At 36.0% G+C, this 26,550-nt stretch overlaps 1 protein-coding gene across 1 annotated transcript in view; it reads right to left on the bottom strand.

Moving 5' to 3' along the window:
• NCOA1 (nuclear receptor coactivator 1) overlaps positions 1-26,550 on the bottom strand; it is a 184,012-nt gene that overhangs the window by 144,317 nt on the left and 13,145 nt on the right. The window lies entirely within an intron of this gene.

Genomic DNA, 26,550 nt, shown 5'->3' with positions numbered 1-26,550 from the left:
CATCCTTCTAGAAATCACTTATTCTGGCCCTCGGATAAAAGCTGGCACTTGATTCTTCTAGATCCTGGCAAACATGCTCCTGGTACCATTGTATCAAGGTTTTAGCGCTCCCTCATTCCCTTTTCACCCCATTAACCTAAACCTGCAACTTCACAATCTTTTCCATCTGAGCCTTAAATCCCAGTATTACTAATTACTCACTATTGGGCCAAGGAAGGTGGTAAAGAAAAAGAGAACAGAAATAAGAGGATAGAGAGAGGGTAGATTCTGGTGGAGGACAGGGGAGTGGTAGCATTACCTCTTTCCTGATTCTAAGAAGGAGCCAGGGGCTACTGTTATTTTAAATAAAAATGTTGTCTACTCTAGTGAGAACAAAGAACATTTCACTTTATGCAAAGTGCTCCCTAATGAAAAAACTCAGTTCTAAAGGTGGGGGTGGGGGAGAAACTACGGTAAGCTTTATTCTTATGCTTTTTATCTAGATCATTCTGCCTCCAGCTGTGAAACTGAGGTTTTTAAAGCTCTAAAGAGCCTCTACTAGTAACCATGGTTACTACTTCAAAACAGTACCAAAAAAAGTAGGAGGGGATAGCAATTTGAGGAGAAAAACAGTTTTCTTGATTTTCACCAAATGAAGCTATAATAACGAGAGACAGATAGGCTGATGGCTGGGCAAGGGCCTCAATACTATCACTTCTCCACAAAGCTGCTGAGGTATTTGATCCCTCAGCCTTACAGGTCTAGAACCTCAATGGGTCATTTCACCTTACCCAAGGGTGATCCCCAAAAGCCAACTTCATCATTTACAATGGACATTACTGTATAAACTCAGCTGATATTCTTGAATTTGCTTTGCAGCAGAAGCTTACTTGGGAAAAAAGAGAGGTCAAGGTTGCTTAGAAGTATATGAATCTGAGCCTAAGAAGCTACTTACGGTTTTCACATAAAGCTGCCCAAGTAATGCTTCTCAATCTTTGCTAGTCAAAAGGCTTCCATCAAATGTTCCTCTTTTCAAATCCCTTAGCAACTTTCTCAGTTATTTAAGAATTCATTCATATACAATACCACCCATATTTCAGGCACTGTAAAAGATACTGGGTACATCACAATAAAGAAAATAGACACAACTCTTGCCTTTGTGGGGTTTACAGTCTAGTGGAGAAGAGAAACATTAGATACACAATGAAAAGTTGTGTTAACATGCTATGAAGGAAAAAAAAACTAAAGCATTTTACTAGGATATCAAGAACAGCTTCTTTGATATATAAACATACTGAACGTTGACAGCTATTGATGCTGGGTAATGGACGCACAGGGATTTCTCATACTCTCTACTTTGGTATATGCTTAAAATTCTCAAAACATAAGTTTAAAAATGCAAGATATAAGAGACCTGAAAGATAAGGAGGTACTAAACAGGTAAAAGCTGCCAGAGAAGAGTGTTCTCTGGGTGGAAGGAAGAAGATACACACGACTTAATCCAGAGAACCTGGGAGCCTGGCACACTGCAGAGATTAAAGCCTCAACACCAGCTAAAGATCTTTCACATCCAGGGACACCTGGTGGCTCAGTCGGTTAGGCATCTGCCTGCAGCTCAGGTCAAGATCCTGGGGTCCTGGGATCGAGTCCCATATCAGGCTCTCTCTCTTCCTTGAGGAGCCTGCTTCTCCCTCTTTCCCTGTCTCTCCCAGTCTCTCATGAAAAAAATACATAAAATCTTAAAAAAAAAAACAAAAAACTTTCACATCCACAAGCTACAGATGAAAAATATTCCAAATAATAGTATTAGAAGGTACCTTTATCGAGCCTCCACTAAATGCCAGGCAGTGTGTTAAGAGTTAATGTGCTTTGTCTCATATGTGTCTCAGAACAATCCGTAAGAAAGGTACAATTATTCCTAGTTTGCAGAGGAGGACCCTGATGTACAAAAGATCAGGTAACATGCCTACATCTGATTCCAGAAACTGCTTTTCCTTAACTACAATCACAAAGTCTTCCTACCACATATCCAGATGTCACTGCTAGTTATTAAATTTTACTCAAGAATTCTAAATTCTTGTTCTATCTCAACAATTAATAACCATGTGCTTAAGTCAAGTCACTTAACCTTTGGGCATTTCACAAAATGAGACCGAATTAGATGATATTAAGATATTCCTAGCTTTTAAACTCTATCCTTTATGACTATATTACTAATTTTTTTCCATGCCAGAAGTTTATACCTATCATATGTGGCAGAGCATATGGAATAATTTTGGCAATTAACTAAATCTGAACAACTCATTAATTAATCATTCTACAATCACTGGTCAACTGTGCCAGGTACTCTTCTAGGTATTAGAAATACAGTAGTAAGTAAAACAGTTAAAAATCTCTATCTTTGTGGCACTTAGAACTTAGCAGGGGGGAGAGAGACAACACATAAAACAAAGAAGTAGACAATACAGTATGTTAGGATATGGTAAGGGGGCACCAGGGTGGCACAGTAGGTTGGGTGTCCTACTCTGGGTTTTGGTTCTGGTCATGATCACGGGGTGGTGGGAATGACTGAGTCCCCATCAGGCTCCATGCTCAGAGTGGAACCTACTTGGAACTCCCTCTCTCTCTCTCTCTGCCCCTCCCCCCATCTCTAAAATAAAATAAATATCTATATTTTTTAAAGTATATGGAAAGTACTAAGGAGAAAAATAAACCAGGGAAAGAGTTTGCTGATTCCCCCCCCCCACCTATTATGAACAGGAATGTATCAGTCATTAAGGCAAATAAAGACAAACAGTACCTGAGTCCTTGCCCTTGAGCTGACCATACTCGAGTAAACATAAGTATGAGGAATTCGAGAAAAGACCAATAAACAAAGTACTATGGAAACACATAGGATAGGGCCATAAGGCAGAAGGAACTGAACTGCAAGGTGGACTCTGTTCTTTGAAACACATACAAACACATACAACAAACACATACAACAACAAAAAGAAAAGGAAACATAGAAAAAGAATATGAGACCTATATTTTAAAGCCACATTCCAAAATTTCATAAAACCTTACTGATAAATATTTAAAGAAGATACAAAAGAAACAGAGACACAGACTATTTTCCTGTTTGGGAAAATTATTATGAAGACACAAAATGATCTCCAAATTACAGGTTTAATACAAATCAAATAAAAACAAAAATATTTTTCAGAAACATCATCATAAGAATCTATACTATAATTATAAAAGTAAGAGGGTAAATGTGTAAGAAAAAATAAAGAAATTTTTAAAGAAGAGTAATGAGGGTAGATATATACTAATGATTATGAAAACAGTTATTAAAATACTTTTCCCATTTGCATTTCCTTCTGCTAACTTCCCTACTATTCTATAATAGCATCCATGTGTTTGGAGAAATTTAGGAATATGAAGAGAAAGAAATAGTTAATATTCACCTAAATTTTAAAAAGGGTTTTACAATAAAAGTCTTGAAATTCTAGTTTTCCCAAAGGGAAAAAAAAATTGACACTAGTATCTTCTAACCAAACCTGAAAGACTCAGATTATAGTTTTTTCTTCATTATAGAACAGATATTCCTTCTGCTCATGATGGCTACAAGGTAAGGCTTGTTACCTAGGGTAGAAGAAGGATCAAACCTAAAGAAAGTATGAATTAAAGCCTCAAATTCCTAATTCTGGCCAGAGGATTATAGCATAAAAAATTGAGACAGAGACAGGAGAAGTGAGTAGACCAATATTCCCACTGCTCTCTGCAGGTAGAGGCTGCAAAAGGAAAAAATGTTTGATGTAATAAAGAAATCGGGGAGTCAGAATGGCTTCTGCTCTCCTTCCTGTTGAGACTGTGCCAAGTGCCTGCCTTCCGGGAGCATCCCCCCACCACACATACCTCCCCTCTCACCTCCCCTCTATACACACCCTGCACAAGCTGGAGATTACCATAAAAAAATATGCAGAGAAGCATGATCAGATTGAGGAAGGGTATGAGATCAGTTCTAGAGTCTCCCTTTTCTATGCATCATGGAAGGCACTGGGAAATTCCGGAGGGCTCTGAAGTAGTACAGGAAAGGTAATTAAAGATGCTGGATAGTGAGTTTACCAGGAAGAGGTCACTGTGATTAGGAGCAAAGTAACTCCATAGCAGAGGCCTGGAAAAGAGACGACTTGGCTAGGGGGCCAACACAAGCCCAAGCCAACCTCAGGTTATCTGTGACACCTGGGAAGGTGGCCAATGCATCCTGGGAACCAAGAGAACAGACCTCAAGTAACATCAGTTGTAAACTTCAGCCAGACACCTGAAGAACACCCAAGGACAGGTCTGGTAGCACCACAGTGGTCATAATTACAGGGAGTAGCACAACCACTTACACCGAAGGGGACACGAGAGTAACCAGGGGAGACAACACATGGACCACAGGTCCTTGACACCCTTCTACCACTACAAGGTCACACAAGCCACAGACATCCAACCTGTAAGTCTGGATTCCACTGCAGGAAGGTATGAGATAAGAGATGAGATATCTGAATGACTTGTATCCAAACAGAGACTGAAATATCCAAAGAGATTAATTTAAATTACTGGATAAGACTGAGTTTACCAGACTGAAGTAAGACAGTTACTCTTCCTCTAGTTACCCAGTGACCAAGGTCCATCAAAATGAAAAAGATGAGTTATAAAGAAGCTACATTTTTCTTCGCACTCCTGAGTATGAGGAAGTAGCAATCCTGCTACAGATTTTATGATGTTTATTTTATGTCAGAATTCAAAATACCTCTTGGCACATTACACACAAACATCACTTTAAAACTAACAGTGGGGGGCGCCTGGGTGGCTCAGTGGTTTAAGTCGCTGCCTTCGGCTCAGGTCATGATCTCAGGGTCCTGGGATCGAGTCCCGCATCGGGCTCTCTGCTCGGCAGGGAGCCTGCTTCCCTCTCACTCTCTCTGCCTGCCTCTCTGCCTACTTGTGATCTCTCTCTGTCAAATAAATAAATAAAATCTTAAAAAAATAAATAAATAAAAAAAATAAAACTAACAGTGGCATTCTAGTTCAAGATGGCAGCCTGAGCCCATTTATCTGCCTCTTCCCTGTCTCAAATACCTCATGTCAGGAGAGCCTGCAATTGTAAGCAGACCACAGAACAACTGAGTGAAAAAACACCAGAGATGACCAGTACAACTCTGATGGTAAGTAGTAACGCTAGTCTAAAGTCTTTAAAGTCTAAAGTCTTTGTCAGAGGACTGATAGTGTGAACTTTGAGATGGAGGTAATAGGCTATGGACAATCTCTATGGGGCAGGAGGGAGGACAACTCAGAATTAATCAGAACTCTCCTGCATATAAATTCCTTCCCTAAACCTGAAACTGAGAGAGGGATAGGTCCCAGCTTGTTGGCCTTGTCTCTGCAAGTGCCTGATAAAGAAAAAAGGAACTCCACCTCCCATTCGCCAGAGCAGTAGAAAGCCAACCTGCAGAGTCCTGTGGTCAGTGATGATACTCAGTGAAGAAGATAATGCTTTGTAAAGAAGAATATTGACCTTTTAAGAATTACACCAGTTATCAAGATGTTAACAGCATCAGTATCAGGTAAGGGTTTAGTTGCCCCACCCCAGACTTACTGAATCAGATTTTTTGAGGCCAGGAATTTGTATTTAAACTGGGTCCCCAAGGGACTATGATATATATTCAGGTTGATAACCACTGATTCATACCTTCATTTGAAAATACTGTAAAGAAGAACAGCTAGGACTTACCAGCTATTTAATAAAAACTAAGAGAGGCACTAAGTTGAAAAGCAAGGGCACACTGACCCAAAGAAAGAAAGGTAACAAAGAGAAATAAAAGGTCCTTAATTTTGACTACTCTCTTCAGAGAGATTCAAGAAGTGAATGTATTCATAAAAAAAAAAAAGAAAAATCTGTTCAGAAAATGCAGTAATCAAGGAACAAGAAAGAATTTTTAGAAAACAAAAACAAAAATTATTTTCAAAATGAAATAGCTTAACTTTCAGTGAAGGCCAAGAAGGAGTAAGCCCACCCACTACAGCAGTCTCTCCCACCAAATACAACTAAAAGCTCCGGAGAGAAACTAAAACCAACCACCTCAAGACTCTAAAAAGCAAACAATGGCAGGAGCATTGAGGAGGGAAGTCAAAACTTAAACAATCAATATAGTGGTGAGTTTACTCTTTTTTAAAAAGCATTCATCTACCACTTTGACATGAGGATAGGCAAAGTCCTAGGATTATGCAGCAGGCACACACAGCAAAAACTCCAAGAGAAACCCCCTCTTTCTAGCTAGAGTAAAAGGGGCATCTGTGAGCTGGTAAGTGTATGTATGTTGGGTTGGGGATAGTTCCCAGTTCCTTTTTTTTTTTTTTTTTTTTAATTCCTCTCTCTCTGCCCTGAAGCCAGCCCAAGTCACAAAGCTATAAATCAGACACTTAAAAGACTAAGAGAAAACCTGTCCATCTGTCCTAAGGAACTAGAAAAAGGAGCCAGGATACAATGAAGAGTATGGGGGAAATCCTCATGATGCATTTCTCTTTTTCCCTTACTACTTCAACCCAGGAGGGCCCCAAGGGGTACAATTGTGTAACAGTAGAGGGGAAGCTCTAAGACTCAAAGAAGGAAACCTCAGTTTTCTAGTGAGAAGGCCAGGAAAAAACTCCTGGGAGCAAAAGAATATAAGGAAAGTCCCCAAAAGTACAGGGACAGAGAAGATTCCTGATTCCACTAAGGTATGTACATATAGAAGCAGCATGAAGAAGTATAGCAAAGGCTGGAGGAACTAAACGATGATATAACCGACTGACCATAAAGATATAATATAGCAATACCAATTTTTCTCCAATATATCCTTAACTTGATCCAATTCTAATCAAAATCCTTCAAATCCTTATTAGAGGAAATCTGAATGCTTATTTCAAAACTTCTATCCATAAAAGGAAATCACAAAATTAAAGGCAAATAAAAAGGTAAAAGTATTTGCAAAAAATATGACAAATATTCTTCACATATTAAAAACTGACACACAATGATCTAAAACCCTGTAAGACTCTGAGAGATAAGTGGGTAGAGGACCCTAAATACAAAGAAACAAATTTCATTCTATCAATTCACCAAACACTAGCGGTAGGAGATCACCCAATGTGATAACGTGGCGACAGGCATACTCATTCGTGGACAGTGAGGAAAAGGTGACAGGATCTTATCAGGCAGTAATTTGACGTTAAGGAGCAAGAACCTTAGAAAATGTTGATGCTCTCTCAAATTACTACAAGTTAGGAGTGTCTTCAATTCTAGATGAACATCAGACAGCTATGTGACACGAGGGAAGGCACAAACCACTTTGAGCAGCAGTTTCTTCATCATAAAATATGAACACAAACCACTAATGCTCAAAGTTGTTGTTGTGATATTCTAAAAAGTATCACAGGATGTAAGAATGTCTTCAAAACTACAGAGCAGAGGGCTGAGCCCAAATCTAAACTCTAGGGGATTTTAGAAGATCCTTAAAACACCCTGATTGAACCTGTGTAAATGTTTGTGAAAAGGGACCGCATACAGCTTTAAGCAGACCCTCCAGTGGGTTCCTGATCCAAAAGAAAACTTAAAACCACTATAAGCAAAGATCAAAATGAAAGTGAAGATACTCTTCCCAGTATCCAGCTTGATACCTGACACATTTTAGGCCTAAAATCAAGAATTCACTATAAAAATCCAGGTCGTATTTAAGATGATATTAAACTTAACTTTATTTATCTCTAAAGCCCTCAGAGTAGTATTTAGTGATTTCTTAGCATATTTTTTAGATTTTATTGATTGATTGATTGATTGATTGATTCATTCATTTTGAGAGAGAGTGTCGGGGGGGGGGGGGGTAGAGGGGTCAAAGGGAGGGAAGAGATCCTCAGGCAGATTCTGTGCTCAGTATGGAGCCCAACACAGAGCTCAATCTCATGACCCCGAGATCATGACCTGAGCCGGAAACCAAGTGTAAGATGCTTAACTGAGTCAAACCAGTGCCCTTATATCTTAGTGTAGTAATTCATTCTGATGTAGCTGTAAAAAGAACCTGAAGTTAGGAAAACAATATGACAATCAGTTATATCCATGTGGATCAATCACATGAAAGTAATGTAAGCTACTTTAGAAAATGGGGCAGTAAATTAATGTATTTTAAATGTAATAAGGTAATTATGCATATCTTAATTAACTTATTGAGAAATGCATAATTCATATATAAACCATACAGGGACATTTCTCCTGAAGCAAACAAATACTAGAGATTTTATGTATATTTTTTAATAAAATGGGATATAAAAAATTATCATTTTCTGCAAAATAATTAAGACTAAGAGATTAATTCTAAAATTTCCATTTCTAAATGATGAACCACTTTTATTAAAAAAATTTTAAAGCCCTAAATGTAAGCCACAGTGATAAAATTCTACCCACTCAAGCATATGGCAAACAGACTAAAAGGGAATTTTAACTATAATGAAAACTAAACAATTAAGAATTAAAAGTACTTGAAGATTTCCACTTCTGCGAAAGTGGAATAGATGTATTTTTTTCCCTATTCCTCTCACAAAAATAAAAGTCCTTTACATCATATGTAACAAACAAAAGAACATTCTAAAGGTAGAGAGAGAGAAGGCAGACCTGGTACAGACCTCAGGGTCCAAAAAAAATGACACAGTAGTAAGTTCTACAGGTTTTCTTTTGTGCCTTAAATATCTCATCTAGGAGTTGAAGAAGCTGGCAAACTGAAAATACCAATGGATCCAGGACCCTCAAAACAAACAAATCAAACAAAATCCTGTTCTCCTTAGCAAAAGATCAGAAAAGGGACAGTCTAGACAAAAGCTGTTATACCCAGACAAACATCACAAAAAATGTTAAAAGCTGTGGAATCACCCCCCCACCAACAAAGGTCAGGTGGGGACCCTAGATTCCACCCTTGCCAAGCTGTAACAGGGAACCCCACGCTATCAACCACAGTCGTGTCACAAAAAGCCAGCTGAAAGGCTTCCTGTCAGCCAAGACCACATCAGCCAAGACCACATGAAGAACTTGGACATTCACCTGGAAATAACAAGGTGCTCCTCTCCCTCCCTACAATAGGCTTGTATCAAGAGAGGCCTAATGAAATCATGCCTTTCACCACTGCCCAACAGAAACTGGCCCTCCCCGTGGAGGCCATGTGCAAGGCAGTACTGAGGCACTCCTGACCCACCTAACCAGGGAAAAGTCAGGGGAAGCCAAAACTCCCATCCCTGACCAACAGTAATGAAGAATTTCCTAACAAACTGTGAGTTAAAGGAGGCAGAATAAGCTACCTGGGCTTCTATCTGCACTAGGCAGAAATGTCGCAGCAAAGCACTCCACGCCTCATGTTGGAGCCGTGCCAGAGGAAACCATCTAAATCAGACTGTTTAGATAAAATCCACAGTCTCAGAACATAATACTCAAAATGTCCAGGTATCAAATTAACATCATTCATCATACCAAGAACCAGGAATATCTCAAACTGAATAAAAAAGATGACCCACAGATGTCAATACCATGATGACGGAGATGTTAAGATAACTGAAAAAGGTTTTCAGCAGCCATCACAAAAATGTCTCAAGTTACATACATGCCTAAAACAAACAATGAAAAAAATAGAAAGTCTCACCAAGGAAAGAAAAATATAAGGAAGAACCAAATGAAAATTTCAGAACAGTAAATACAGTAATTGATATGAAAGATTCAAGGATTAATATGACAGAATGGAAAGGACAGAGGGAAGAATCACTGAACTGGAAGACAGAAAAAAAAAAAAACCTAATCTTAACAACAGGGAGAATATAATGAAAACAAATTAACAGAATTTTGGGGACCTGTGGAATGTAACAAAAGATTTATCTTTCATGTCATCATAATCCCGAAAAGAAGAAAGAGTGCAGGGCTGAAAAGTACTCTTGAAAAGTAAAAGCTGATAACTTCTAAGCATGGCCAAACACATAAATTTAGGAATTCAAGAAGCTAAGTGAATTCTGAATAGGATAAGCCCAAAGCAAACACAAATAAGACACATTATAGTTAAACTTCTGAAAACTAAAGACAAAGAGAATGTAATAAAAACAGTGAGGGAGAAAAAAATGATGCTTTACCTAAAAATGATGCTTTATAGTAAAAGACAATTCAAATGATAGATTCCTCATCTGAGACAAAGAAGAGCTAAAGGAAGTGGCACAACACTTTCCACACCTGATCATCTGTGTTTCTATATCTGTTTCTCTCTTGTTCATGACTCTTGGCATGCCTGGAATCTAGGGATTGAATGTCAGATATTGTGTAATAAAAACTGTAGAAGCTGTGAATGCTCCTCTTTCTCAAGAGAAGATTTTCTTTAGTTTCTGGTTGGCAATAGGAGCCAATCCAATCAGCTAACTTGAAGCTAGTTTTCAAGCACATTAAGACCTCGTCTATTTCTCTAGTTCCCCCTTATTGCTAGGATACAGTTATTCACAGATCTCATCTGAAAGCCGAGGGCATTTACCAGGACTCCTCTATCTCTACAGTACCATTAAACTGCTGAAAACTCTGCTTAGCTTCTCAGCCTCTCAGCAGCTGCTTTCTGCTCAATGTTTCTGCCTGTTAGCTTGTGCTATCTGCAACAATTTCTAGAGGCAACATGGTTCAGACTTTTGGGCTCACTTCCCTATGCTTATATTCTCTTCATGGTCTTGGTCACTCAAGTTACGATGTCTTGGTAACCCTGAACTCCAAGTCTCTCCACCCGTGTAAGGCTGCCAAAAGCTCTCCTTAATTTTGGTTTCTTAGCAACCACTACATGTTCAGCTTTCCTGTCTCGGGGGGTGGGGGGGAGTCATCTACAAAATAGTGAAAACCCCCCTAGAGATAATTTATGTTCTTTTTCCCACTGATAAAATTAAAAATCCTAAAATAAAAATCCTTAGCAAGTTCAGAACAAAAGAAAAACTTCCCTAGCTTTGTTAAAGTTAGTTACAACAACAACAAAACAATCCCCCACTTTGTTAAGACCTATTAGAAACCAATGGTAAACATTATAGTTAGGAATAAAATAACAGATGTATTCTCATGGATGTTAAGAACAAGATAATGAGGGAAATCACATGTACTATTCAACACAGTATTATAAGACTTAGCTAATGCAATAAATCAAGAAAAAGAAAACAAAATATATTCATTCTGGAAAGGAAAAGACTCCCCAAACATTGTTATCTGCATAAAATATGAATACCTATCCTTATAAAATTCAAAGAGAATAGGGTGAATCACTACTGGAATTCATGAGAGCGCGCAACATGATGTCAAGAAATAAAAGATGGATCCCTGTCCTTGCAGAAATTACATTCTAGGTCTGGGGAGAGGGTAAGGAAAATAGGTAATAACAACAAACAAAATAAATAATCAAATCTGTTACAAAGTGATACATGCTATGAAAATGTAATATAAAGTAGGGTAAGGGGAAATCAGAACTGGAACAGGTAGACTACAATTAAAAAAAACAAAATAAAATAGAATCACTTCATTCCAGAAGAACCAAAAATAAAAATCACCTAGGAATTAAAAAAAACCCGTGATATATGTGTAAGGTCTTCAAGCAGAAAGCTAACAGTTCCAAAAGAACAAAACCTTCAAGCATAAATAGAGAACAGTCAATATACATTTTAAAAATATTAATTTTCTCCAAATTGATACATAAATCCAAATAATATGCTAGCAAAATTTTTCATGCCTCTTATGAAGCAGATTCAAAATACAGAGAAAAGATACACATACACACACAGATATAAGTAACAAAGACCATTACGAAAAAGAACAAAGCGGTATTACTTGTCCTACTAGTTATCAAAAACTTTTAACAACACAGTAATTGGAAGTAATGGCATAGAAGTACAAAAACAGATCAAGGGAACAGAATACAAACTATAGAAACAGCACCTATAAATATGGGATATTAGTATATACAAATGTGGTATTAGCAGGAAGGCAGACTATTCAATACATGTTGCCAAGACAAATGGCAAACTGTTTAAATAAAAGTAAGATTTATATTCCATACCATCAAAAAGTTTAAAAAGGAGAGAGCGAGAAATAAAATAGCTAAATGTGAAAATTAAATCTCAAGTTATTAGAAAAAAAGCTGAGGGGAGGGGAGATTGGGGGGTTGTTTAATGGATATAAAGTTTCAGTTTTGTGTACACTTGAAACTAATATTACAATGAGTGTTAACTGGAATTTAAAACTTAAAAAAAAGTTTCAGTTTGGCAAAATGAAAAAGTTCTGGAGATAATTACACAACAATGAGAATATATTTAACACTACTGAACTGTACATTTAAAAATAGTTAAGATGTAAATGTTGTGTTTTTTACAATTAAAAAAGTGTTGAGTGAATATTTTATGTCTGAGGAAAGAAATATTTCTCAAACTAAAAAGTACACATAAGCCATAAAGGAAAAGATGGATAAATGTGATAATTTTTTGTACAATTTTTGTATACTGAAGGACAATATAATCAAAATGAAAGACTAACAATAACCTAAGAAAAAATATTTGTCATTATATAACAGAAAAAGAGGATGAGTAATCAAAAGAGCCAAAGAAATTCAAATCAGTAAGAAAAATGTTCAACTTCCAACAGGAAAAGACAAAGCATATTTTGAACATGTAATTCCCATTAGGGAAAATACAAATGATCCTAAAAAATAAAGAAAACAAGCAACCTCACTAGTAATACTATTAGGGAACTTAAGACTGAGAAGACATTTTCTGCTAGTCAATTCAAAAAATGCTGAAAGCCTGATAATAACAATTCACAAGTGTGAAACAATGCTTTACATTTTAATGATGGAGGTATAGATTGAAACAACAGTTCCGGAAGATAATCTGGCAATATTTTCCAAGTTAAAAATGCATATATCATCACTATGTGCATCCTTACACTAGATTACAACACTGTCTATAAAACAGTCTTGACAAATAAAAGAAATCAAATCTGAATCTCATCAAGCATCCACACCCAATTAAAAATTTATAGGAAATACAGAGGACAAAAAAACAAGTTAAACAGTGTCATGGGATGCAATAAGCAAGAGGCAGAGTGTGGAAAAATCTTCAAGACAAACAGCCCAGTCACTCCAACTAATATACTACAAGAATTTTAAAAACAGAGAAAAAAATGGGGACAGGAAAAGAAAAGAGGGTTGGGAGAAGGAGAAGATAAAGAGATGGAGAGAGGGAGCAAAAGGTAAAAAAAAAAAAAACAAAAAAACACTTTAAAAGAAACTTTAAGAAAAATAATCACATATCAACTAATCATTGTGATCCTTATTCGGATCCTAATTCAAACAGGTAAACAATAAAAATACAGAACAAAATGTTATTGACATTAAGACAACTAAAAAATTGAACACTGAATATTTAATGTCAAAGAATTATTATTCTGAAGTATGATAATGGTGTTGTGATTATGTTTTTCTTAAAAAAAGGAAGACTTATCTTTTCAGAAATATATGAAATACTTACAGATCAAACGACATGATAACTAGATTTGTTTCAAAATACGAGAGGGGAGAAAGTGACTAAAGAGTACAGATAAACAAGATAGGTCAAGGACTGACAATTGTTGAAAGTGAGTAGGAATTCATTATTCTATTTGTCTAATTTGGCATATGTTTGAAATTTTCCAAATAACACATTTTAAAAATGCATACACCATATGACTCAGCAATTCCACTCTCTTTATCTTGAAGGAACTCTCATGTAGGCGCATGAGAAAGCACATACAAGGATAGTTCTGTCTTCATTGTTAGTAGTTTTAAAAAACTATAAACAATCTGCACTAAAAACCTTGAGGGTCCAAATAAAACTACGATATAGCCATAATACAAAAAATAATGTAGAAACTGAAAAAAAAGAAGACAAAACACAGAGCTAAACATATTGTAGACTGCAAAAATCATAATGCCAAACTATATAAATATTTCATTTATGAAAAATAATCCACACAATACTGTATATTTCCTAAACTATGTGGGTGTATATATAGGTGTATTTAAATCAGAGTACATGTGTATATATTTATGTATCTACATAAATATAAATGGATTAAAAATATTTGAAATATAAGGCAACAAATGTTTAACAACGGTTACTTATGAAGAGAATGAGAGAGAACCAGGACTGCAAGAATGCTCACAATGGACTTTAGGGGCTTCAGTTTTATCTGTCTTGCCAGTGTTTCAAAAATGAGAATAAGGGGGCGCCTGGGTGGCTCAGTGGTTTAAGCCGCTGCCTTTGGCTCAGGTCATGATCTCAGGGTCCTGGGATCGAGTCCCACGTCAGGCTCTGCTCTGAAGGGAGCCTGCTTCCCTCTCACTCTCTCTGCCTGTCTCTCTGCCTACTTGTGATCTCTCTCTGTCAAATAAATAAATAAAATCTTTAAAAAAAATGAGAATAAGTTCTGTAGGTAAAGTTTATTTTTAAAACAGAACACTAATTCACATTATTGCTATCTCTTTGCAAATCAGTGAATCTTTTTTGACTTCTGTACAGAAACAGGACCGAGATGTTATCTCCTAGAAAATTAACTATACAATATATTCTACTCTATAATAAAAATAAAGAACTTACAGACAAGAATGCATCAATTTGGGGGAAAAAATATTAGGTTTAAAGGTGAAAACTGCCAATATTCTATAGTTTTTTGCCTCTAAAAATTTCATAAGGTTTGACATAAGAGATTTGCTAATAGCAATACTATTATTGCAGGAAATTCTTTACATTTATATATAACATATTCCCGAAAACTTGTACAAAAGATAAATGTGTGGGAAAAAAAAGAGTTGCTGTTAGAGGATTAAAAAACATGTACGTCCCTAATTTCACCAGACCAGTTATCAACAATATAACTACAACGTTTCTACATTTTCTTCAAATTCTGCCCTCTTACTTCACACACAATATTGGATTAACATACTTTCCATCTGATAAGCATCTGACTAAAGCCAAAGATTTGTAATTTTAATCTTGGTCTTAACTAATATTCAGTTTATAAGCATACTTAAAATATCACTATTAACTGAATTTCTTTAATTTTCTACTCATTTTTACAAAATAAGAGCAAGTATTTATCCCAAGGACTATACAAATAATTTTTTTAAAGATGGCAACACTTTTGAAATAAAAATATTGGACAGACACAACTAGACAATTATCATGTTAGTTGATTATAAAAGCTTGTTTATTCATAAAAAAAGCAGAATATAATGTGCAAAAATACAGGCTGTTAAAAAAGTCAAAAGTACAGGAACAAAGAACTGCTTGTAATTATTATCTTCACAACAATCCTAACACCATAAACAGACTTGAGGAAGTGGGACTTTACAAATATTTGTGGGAAAGATGCAAGAAATGGTCTTATTTTCTGTTTCTCTTAGATCTTTAGTCTATCCCCCATGAATGCATTCTCCACATTGAGGATTAAAAACATTTCATAAACTTCTCTTCAAAAATTACCTAATCAAGTCATTCCTCTGCTTAAAATCCATGAAGTCCGATGAGGACCAAATGATGCATTTCCTCTCTATTTCTTCATACCTCTTACCATTTTTGCTAGTGCTCTCTGTGTCCTAGTTGTGCAGTCTTTTTTTTTTTTTAACTACAGCTTCGTTTTTTAAAAACTATAGTTTGTGAACTATTACATAGTAAATTGATTTTTTTGTGTATACAGGTCTATGAATTTTACCATACATATCGAATAATGCAACCACCCACACAAGTGGAAGACAGAGCCTCATTTCCTGCAAAAAAACCTCCCTGGTGCTTACAGTCACACCCTCCTACCACACCTAAACTCTAATTGGTCTAATCAGAATGACTTTGTCATCTTGTCATATAAGAGAATGTCATGTAAAATGTCATACTATACAATAGGTAATCTGTTGAGACTTGCCTTTTTCACCAACACAATGTCTCCACATTCATCCAAGTTGTTACATGTATTAATTTACTTTTTATTGTTGAGTAGTAATCCACTTTAGGGATATACCACATTTTTAATTTACTCACCCAACAGGATAACATTCAAGTTGTTTCCAGTTTTTGGTGATTATGAATAAAGTTGCTATTAACATCTATATACAGATTTTTATGTCAAATTAAGTTTTTCTCCTCTAAGGTAAATACCCAGAGGATGACTGTTGGGTATATGGTAATATATGTTTAACTATATAAAAAGACAAATTAGTTTCCAGAGCATTTAAAAAAAAAATCAGTAATGTTAACCTCAACATTGATAGTCATGTTGAAATTGTACTCTGTGATACAATATAAAGAAATGGGCACCTCATTTCCTGCACTGTTCTTCCCAAAACACTGTAGCCTAAGTCTAATCATGAGAAAAACATCAGAAAAACCCAATGGAGGGACATTCCTCAAAATATGTGACCAATACTATTGAAAATGTCAAAGCTATCAAAAAGAAGAAAAATCTACCAAACTGTCACAAACCAGAGGAGATTAAGGAAACATGATAGTTCAATAAAATACGGGATTCTGATGATATTAGAAACAGAAAGACTGGTAAAATATGAATAAAATCCAGAGTTTAGTTAAAAATAGTGTGCCAATGTTGGTTTCTTTGTTTTAACATATAAACCATGGTTTTTTATAAGGTGTTACCATTATAGGAAACTGAGGTATATGGGCATCCTGTATTATCTTGGTAATTTTTTTCTGTAAATCTTTATAAATTCATTCCGAAGTTGTTGTTTTTTTTTTGAAGAAAAATATGTATCTTTTTTTTTTTTAAGATTTTTTATTTATTTATTTGACAGACAGAGATCACAAGTAGGCAGAGAGGCAGGCAGAGAGAGAGGGGGAAGCAGGATCCCTGTCGAGCAGAGAGCCCAATGAGGGGCTTGATCCCAGGACCCTGAGATCAGGACCTGAGCAGAAGGCAGAGGCTTTAACCACTGAGCCAGCCACCCAGGCGCTCCGTATGTACCATTTTATATTGTCCCCAGAAATGCACAGTAGTTCCAGATTCTCTTGTACCACCTGGTGTTCTCGTTACATATTTCTTACTTTGGTCATTCTAATAGGTATATACTGATATCTTGCTATGGTTTTAACTTGCATTTCCCTAATGGCTAATGATTTTGGAAATCTTTTCATGAGTTTACTTACCAACCTTATAGCCTCTTTAATGAAATGTCTGCCTTTTGTCCATTTTTAAATGGAGGCATTTCTTTCTTACTGTTGAGCTTTGACAGTTCTTTATATATTCTTGAGATAAGCCTTTTATTGCATATGTGATATGCAAATACTCTCAGTCTGTAGCTTGTATTCTTAGTCTCTTTAACAGTGGCTTTCACAGAGAGCCTATGTGCTATGGTGAGTGCTGTGAAATGTGTAATCCTGATAATTCACAGACCTGTACCCCTGAGGAAAATAACACATTTATGTTAATTTTAAAAATAACATAATAAATAAATAAATAAACAGTGGCTTTCACAGAGCAAAAGCCTCTAATTTCTATTAAATCTAATTTATCTTTTTTTTTTCTTTAATGGATTATGCTTTTGGGATCATTTCTGAGAATTCTTCGTTTAACCTCAAGTCACAAGATTTTTTCCGTTATGCCTCTTCCAAAAGCTTTATAGTTTCTCACTTTACATTTAGATCTGAAATGAATTTTTTTTTAAATGTTTTATTATTTTATTATTTGACAGAGAGAGACACAAGGGAGAAGCAGGCTTCCGGCTGAGCAGGGAGCCAGACGCAGGGCTCAATACCAGGACCAAGGGACCATGACCTGAGGGGCAGGCAGATGCTTAAGGACTGAGCCACCTAAGCGCCCCCTGCACTGCATTTTGAGTTAATTGTTATATAAGATGTAAAGTATAAATCAAGGGTTTTGTTTTGTTTGCATATGAACACAAAGCCATTTACTAAAAAAAAGTTATTCTTTCTTTCCTGAATTGCTTTTGCACCTTTGTCAAAAATCAATTGGCCATATTTGCATGTGTCCTATTTCTGGATTGTCTGCTCTGTTCCAATGATCTATGTGTCTATCCCTTTACTAATATCACACCATCTTTATTTCCACACTGACATCTTTGAGTACCTTCAATACGCTATATGCTCCTTCCTTAAAGGCCTTTAGATATTCTGGTTCTGTCTGCCTGCACATTCCTCTTCTCCCACCTAGTTACTTCTATCTCATCTTTCAGAATCCAGCTTAAATGTCATGTTCTCAGGAAAAACTTCCCATCATGACGGTCAAAGAGGTTTCACGACAAAAGGAAAAAAATCGAGACATCCAGTTCAAAAGGGCTTCCAATTATAAATTCAGCAAGAATCAGGGACTATCAATGGCCTTAAAAGCTATTTGGATTTCCTAAGCTCCGTCGTTTTTCTCTCAATGACCACCATCCATTCTGGACCTCTTCCTCCTTCTACCTTTCCCCTATGCTTATCTGTAAAATCCTAAAAGCAAATAAGGAAAAGTGTATTTGTCATCCTGGTGGCAAGAAAGGGGGAGCTGCCAACAATACATAATTTCACTCCTGCCCTGAATAGGTCCTGGAGAGAGTAGATTCTCTAAGGAACAGAAAGAAGCAAGTGGATGAACTTCCTAGGGCCTAGCACAAGGAGGAAACTCATCTAGTTTAACAACAAAAAAGTCTATCCCCAACCAAAAAAATATAAGGCAGTATTAAGAAACGGGCTGATCTTTGTACGAAGTAACCACAATTTAAAGAATTGGTGGGTGGGGGAGAAGTTAAGACTTCTTTTAAAGAGCCTCTTCCCTTAAAATGTTATGTAGTTGACAGTAATGATTTCAAAATACTATAATCAAAAAGAAGAAGAGGAAAAAGAAGCAGCAGCAGCTCTAAGCTAATATTTTCTTTTTTAAATTTATATTTAAATTTTAGTTCATTAACATACGGTGTAATATTGGTTTCATGAGTAGAATTCAGTGATTCATCACTTACATACAACACCCAGGGCTCATCACAATTGCCCTCTTTAATACCATCACCCATCTAGCCCACCACCTATCAAGCCCAACCCTCTTCTCTCACATCCCTCCATCAACCCTCAGTTCATTCTTAATCAAAGTTAACTAATATTTCTGAGCATTTTTATATGCCAGGGACAGTGCTGGATACTTTACACATATGTTCTCATGCAGACTTTCCCAAAAGTCTACAAAGTAGACATTCTCATTCTCATTCTACTAGAAAAAGAAATTGAGCTTATACAGCCAAGATTGGTTCCATTTCCTCTTTATCTTTATTCTCCTAATGTTTTTATAATTATACTCATTCTGAAAAAAATAAATAAATGAAAAACTTCAATTTAAACAAAAAAAGACAATTAATAGACACGAGTACTGAAATGACAAAGGATTGTCTAATAAGGATTTTAAAGCAGCTATCCGTAAAAGGAATCAATAAGCAAGCAATTACGAACTATACTGGAACAAATGGAAAAACAAAGTTTCAGCAAAGAAACAGAAGATGAAAAGAAGAACAAAATGGAAATTTAAGAACTGAAAAATACAACAGCCAAAATTAAACTCACTGGATGGACTTGAGAGTAGACTAACAGAAGAAAGATTGATCAACAGAAATTATCCATCTGAACAAAGAAAGTTAACAGGCTGAAAAAAAATAAATGAAGCATCAGGGACCTGTGGAACAACTACATAAGATTTAACATTCATGTCATCGAAATCCCAGAAAGAGAAAGGGTGTGCACTGCAAAATTACTTGAAGATACACGGCTGACAATTTTTCAAATGTGGTGAAAATCACGAACTAACAAATCTAAGAAGCAGAGCAAACTGCAAACAGGTTGACCCTAAAGACATCCAAACACAGGCACATAATAACATTTCTGAAAACTGAACACAAAGAAAAAAATCTTGCAAGCAGCCAGAGAAAAACAGTGTATTTGCCTATGAGAGAACAAAATTAGGATGACAACGAGCTTCTCATCAGAAGTGGTCAGAAGAATTCCTTTACCATAAAAGAAGATTATCAAGAGCCAATATGGTGCATGCTTTTCACTTATATTTTAATTTTAGATAGTATTTACTGAATTTCTGCTACAAAAATTTTAAAGAATATACTCATAACTCTAATTCCTACACCTCAATTTATTTTTTGTTCAAGTTTCAACATTTACATTCTACCTTATAATTGTATAATCAATTACATATTATAATTACATATGCAATTTCCACAGCTATCCACAGTCTTAGTTCTAATCTTAAGTGAGTTCAGTGTTTGTCATATTTAAAGAATACAACCAACAAGCTAGAACCATGGCTGATTCCCCATTTCGGTTTTATTTGGCCCCCCACCTAAAATGAAAACTCTTCCCCACCACACCCCTATTTAACTTTTGTCACAGCACTTATCATCTGAAACTAATTCTGTGCTCTCTGTTTTCTTCTTTATTATCTGTCTCCTTCCTCCACTAAAATGTAAGTTCCATGAAAGCACAGACTTTTATTCCCCTCAAAGCTATATGATTCATATGCTTGTTTCTTGTGCTGGACATTTAGTTTGAAAATGGAGAGCTGAAAACCTTCTTTAGAAATGCAGTATTTAAATAATGGGTACAAATTTGGGAAAAAATGTGATTTCACCAAAAAATGTGATTTTTGTATCAACATTAGTGAGATAAAATATGTATGCAATAAGATATCTCTAATATAAATGGACAAAGGAATAAGTCTTAACAAAAAACTACCACAATCAAGATTCAGAACACTTCCACTCCCCAATATGTATCTTTATAACTCTTTGCAGTCCAGAGAATTTTTACTTTAATAAAGTATCCTAAATGAATTCTATGACAAATGGTTTGACATGTTAACCGAACTTTTTTTTATTGCCACCAATTAAAGGATCAAAATGCTTATTTATATTTAGTGAGAAGAAAGAAAGAAAATTCTTATATATCCCTTCATGCTACACAACCTACATCTAAGAACATACATTTCCCTCTTCTCCAGGGTGTGCGGGTCTGCCTATTATTCAAGTCCCAACTCATGCCACCTTCCCTGCAAAGCTCTAAGTCTCCTCTACTCCTGTCCCTTCTCCAAATTAATCTCTGTGTTCCCACGGCACATCATTACCACCCTTATCTCAATATTTGTTACAGTTTATAAACAATTGTTAGCCCATTAAAGAAGGAATCATATATTATGCATATGTAGAAAACCCAGTATCTGGCATGCAGAACAGACAGTACATACTCAATAAATAATCTTAAGATTCAGGTAAAACATCACCTACTCGGCAAAGCCCTTTTCCAACTCAATCTCTAACCCTAAAAATATAAAATTATTTAGTTATGCACATGGGTATGTTCCTCTAACCCACTACTCAATTAATTCAACTGAATTATCAATTCAATTAAAAATTCACCAGATGGTCATCTAAAGCTTTCATTTACATTTTCAATTCTGAATGTTAAACATTAACACACAAAAATACTGGCCAACGGCTTGATAAAATGCTTACTTTTTTTTTTAAAAGAATCTGCACATGTTTATCTAAGATAATTTAATTTAAGACGTTTCTCTATTTTGTAAACAATGCAGATTTTAGTGTTGCACAACAACTGGCAACACAATGGTCTTTCTTTAAAAATCTCTTCTTAGTTTATTCCAAATAAATTTCATGACCCTAATATTCAGTACAATGACCTGCTTCATAAATGTCAACCTTCGCTACCCCATTGTCACTGAAATGTTAAAAATTAGATGGGGTGGGGAGGAATCTACTTTTTCATAAAGCCCTAGATGGCAAAGTAGGCCTTCAATTCATAATTTTTAAAGTCTGATCCTTCACTAGATTATAATTTTTTAAAAGTTCTAGCAATATTTTTGCCAGAACAATGAGAGTTGACACAGTTTTCTTCCATCTTCAATGAAGAAGGAGAGAGATACAAAAATGAAAGTAAAGCTGAAAGAATTACATATTTGTGTGGCACGGTTCAATGGAGGCTTCCTAAGACAGTTTTATTTTGACCCTGAGCATTTTTTGACTCATTTTAAATGTTAAGATTTCAGTAAAAAAATTTTCCTGTATATTTAAATTTTTATTTATTCTTCTAATGGCACTGTCCTTTTACAGAACCAAGTTTAACTCTTAAAATTAATAAAAATAACACTAGCACAAAGGAACAATCATTCCTATCCATAGTTCAAGATGAAAAACAAAATAGCTTTACAATTACTGTAACTGGACTTCTCACATGAAGCTCCACTGCATTTCCAACAGAGTTTTAAACTGATCTCCCTGCCTGCACCTGTCCTGGATACTCATGCCAGATTAAACTTCTTGAATTAAATAACTCTTCTCAAGTCAACTTCTGTTGAAAAATCATCAATGACTTCCCATACTACAGAATAAAGTCTTATCTAGTTAGCTTGATTTCCCTACAGATCCACTCAGAACACTGCCTTAACCTATGCCCCAGGTCCTTCCTTATCTTCTAGTCAATTGCTACAGTCAGGCCTTTCCTCAGACTGACCCTCTTCTGGAGCACCTTTCCCAACTCCTGGCTCACAAGAGAAATCCGTATCTTACTGAACTTTCACACTCCAGTTCAAACTTCTCCAAAAAATTCCTCAACAGCCAACCTGTTCCCCATCTCCCTTTCTCACTAAGGTACTTATAAACAGGTTCTGTATGTGTTTATTTCAATTTAACTTAACATTATTCCACTGATTTGTTCATTTCAATAATAACAATTGTTAAGTACTTATAAGAGAAGCTATTCTAGGCACTGCTGTTACAACAGAGAACAAAAGTGATACAGTCCTTGTTGTCACTTATATGCAGTGGGTATGAAGTATTTGGATACTAATTGATCATAATACATCAAATTTCCCACTGTTGGCCAATAACGTTGTCCTCAGTTTTTACTATTATAAGTAATATTATTGTAACTATAGCTCTCACACAATTCTTTTATTCCTTTAATCATTTACTCAAGGTTAATTCCCACAAGTAGAATTACTGAATCAATGGTCACAGATATGTTTATGTTTTTTATGATATATACTACCATACTACCATCTAAATGAAGTGTACCAATTCCAAAAGCCGTGCATAAGTACTAGATTGCCTGTGGATGACTTTATTATAATTACTCAGTAAGTATGAAAGGTTATTCACTACTGTTTGAATTCCCAGGAAGTCGGACTCTTCTCCTTATTTTCGTTTACTCAATGTCCCCTTATGATCTAATGGACATAACTTGCTTGATCTTATTACTGTAAATATTTTTTAAATATTCATAGTATGTTAGGTAATATTTAAGATCATAGTTGTAAATATTTTCTTTTTCTTTTTAATTTTGTGTTAATTTTCTTTATATAGATGTGCTCAATGTTTTATGATCAATTTTTAACCTTCTTATTCTTTGCAGTTTTATAGCTTTTCGATTTTTGTAAAAGTTAACCATACATTTGCATACAGACATGTTCGACACTAATTTTTCTACCTTCTATTTGTTCACCTCAAAATTTACTCAATAATTCTACCACTTGACAGATGTTACACTTGCTCACTCTATATTAAATTTCTAAATCACATTTTTTTAATATTAAAGATATTTATTTTTCTTAAAAAATAGTATTTTTAGGTTTCTGAAACTAGAGGAAATATCAGAATTAATGTCCAAAAACCTATCACTAGCCAAGCAAAAGAGTAAGCTGTATGTCACTGCTCACCCATGTGTAAATCTAGGGGGAATAACCTTTTCTGAGAAGATATCTGTTTATCCAACTACGACCACAGCTGAGTTAACTGCATAGGTTAACTCATACACAGTTGAATTTTAAGTTAAATCTGAAAGCCCAACTGCTGCTTGAAAATATTTTCAGAAAGACTGAACTACGATGAAGCTCTGCAATAAAAAACTACTATGGGATAAAAGTTGTCCACTGCAGCACAAGCAAGGGCAATTAAAGCCAGTAGAAATTGCCCAATCTCTCAAAATAGATCACAGGGTTATCAGAGTTGGAAGAGAGACACCGGTGTGACCAATTTACATTTTACAAGGCACTAACACCCAACTGCTAGATATTCATCTGTCAAAAGTTTCCAGGTGGATCAAAAAGGAAGTTATTTAATTCACAGTTTATCTGTAGAAAAACCGAAACGATGAGTTTAGACAAAAAAGAAAAGCAGTTAAATCAAAACATTTCCTATATGACTCAAAACTATACCATCATAATGTGTAAAGAAAAAAAGCAAGCACAGGTGAGGAAAATCAGCATGTCAGACTGTGAAAAGGGGTTAGATTTGATTTTATGATTCCAAAGAAGATGGTATAGAAATTATATGGATAAATGTATGCTTCTGTCAGTTAATTTCTAAGAATTTTAAAAAATAAATTTAATATTTTTTCTTGAAAATATATTAAATCAATAGTATATATCACAATTAATAGTCTGAGAATGTTGAAAATGCACTGTGTATATATATACACATGCATAAATCTATTGATTTATTTGCTCATTCATTTCTGAGTAGGGAAGGGCAAGAACAGAGAAGTAGGACCCTGGGATCACGACTTGAGCTGAAGGCAGATGCTTAACTGAGCTACCTAGGCGGCCCTAGGATACCACAATTCTTTATTATTATTATTAATAACATATTGTATTACTTGCTTCAGGGGTACAGGTTTGTGAATCATCAGTCTTACATAAATCTCAGCACTCACCATAGCACATAACCTTCCCCAATGTCCATCACCCAGCTACCCTATCCCTCTGTCCCCACCTCCCCAGCAACCATCAGTTTGTTTCCTGAGATTAAGAGTCTCTTTTTTTTTTTTTTTAGATTTTATTTATTTATTTGTCAGAGAGAGAGAGAGAGAGAGAACACAGGCAGACAGAGTGGCAGGCAGAGGAAGAGGGAGAAGCAGGCTCCCTGCCCAGCAAGGAACCTGATGTGGGACTCGATCCCAGGACACCGGGATCATGACCTGAGCGGAAGGCAGCCACTTAACCAACTGAGCCACCCAGGCGTCCCAGATTAAGAGTCTCTTATGGTTTGTCTCCTTCCCTGGTCCCATCTTGTTTCATTTTTCCCCTCCCTATCCCCTATGACCCCCTGTCCTGCCTCTCCAATTCCTCATATCAAAGAGATCCTATGATAATTATCTTGCTCTGATTGACTTATTTCATTCAGCATAATACCCTCTAGTTCCAACTGTCATGGCAAATGGCAGGATTTCCCTTTTTTGATGGCTACATAGTATTCCATTGTGTATATATACCACCTCTTCTTTATCCATTCATCTGTTGATGGACAACTAGGTTCTTTCCCTGGTTTGGCTATTGTGGACATTGCTGCTATAAACATTCGGGTGCACGTGTCCCTTTGGATCACTACATTTGTATCTTTAGGGTAAATACCCAGTAGTGCAACTGCTGAATTGTAGGGTAGCTCTATTTTCAACTTTTTGAGAAACCTCCATGCTGTTTTCCAGAGTGGCTGCACCAACTTGCATTCCTGCCAAAAGAGTAGGAGGGTTCCCCTTTCTCCGCAACCTTGCCAACATCTGTCGTTTCCTGACCTGTTAATTTTAGCCATTCTGACTAGTGTGAGGTGGTATCTCACTGTGGTTTTGATTCGTATTTCCCTGATGCTGAGTGATGTGGAGCACTTTTTCATGTGTCTATTGGCCATTTGGATGTCTTCTTTGCAGAAATGTCTGTTCATGTCTTCTGTTCGTTTCGTGACTGGATTATTTGTTCTTTGGGTGTTGGGTTTGATAAGTTCTTTATAGATTTTAGATACTAGCCCTTTATCTGATATGTCATTTGCAAATACCTTCTCCCATTCTGTCATCTGTCTTTTGGTTTTGTTGACTGTTTCCTTTGCTGTGCAAAAGCTTTTGATCTTGATGAAATCCCAATAGTTCATTTTTGCCCATGCTTCCCTTGTTTTTGGCATTATTTCTGGGAAGAAGTTGTGCGGCTGAAGTCAAAGAGGTTGCTGCCTGTGTTCTCCTCAAGGATTTTGATGGATTCTGGTCTCACATTGAGGTCTTTCATCCATTTTGAGTCTATTTTTGTGTGTGGTGTAAGGAAATGGTCCAGTTTCATTCTTCTGCATGTGGCTGTCCAATTTTCCCAACACCATTTGTTGAAGAGACTGTCTTCTTTCCATTGGACATTCTTTCCTACTTTGTCGAAGATTAGTTGACCATAGAGTTGAGGGTCCATTTCTGGGCTCTCTATTCTGTTCCCTTGATCTATGTGCCTGTTTTTGTGCCAGTACCATACTGTCTTGATGATTACAGCTTTGTAATAAGGCTTGAAGTCTGGAATTGTGATGTCGCCAACTTTGGTTTTCTTTTTCAACATTCCTCAAATACCATAATTCTTGATCAACCACCCTACCACCACAGAAGGTTCCAGAGAGTGAAAATGAGAAAGGATGCACCAGGCAAAACTGCCTGTTTATTCAAGGGTTTGGA

The sequence above is a fragment of the Meles meles genome, chromosome 15, assembly GCF_922984935.1.
Source record: "Meles meles chromosome 15, mMelMel3.1 paternal haplotype, whole genome shotgun sequence".
NCBI lineage: Eukaryota > Metazoa > Chordata > Mammalia > Carnivora > Mustelidae > Meles > Meles meles.
The sequence above is the reverse complement of the archived record's forward strand: the minus strand, read 5'-3'. Positions and strand labels throughout refer to the sequence as shown.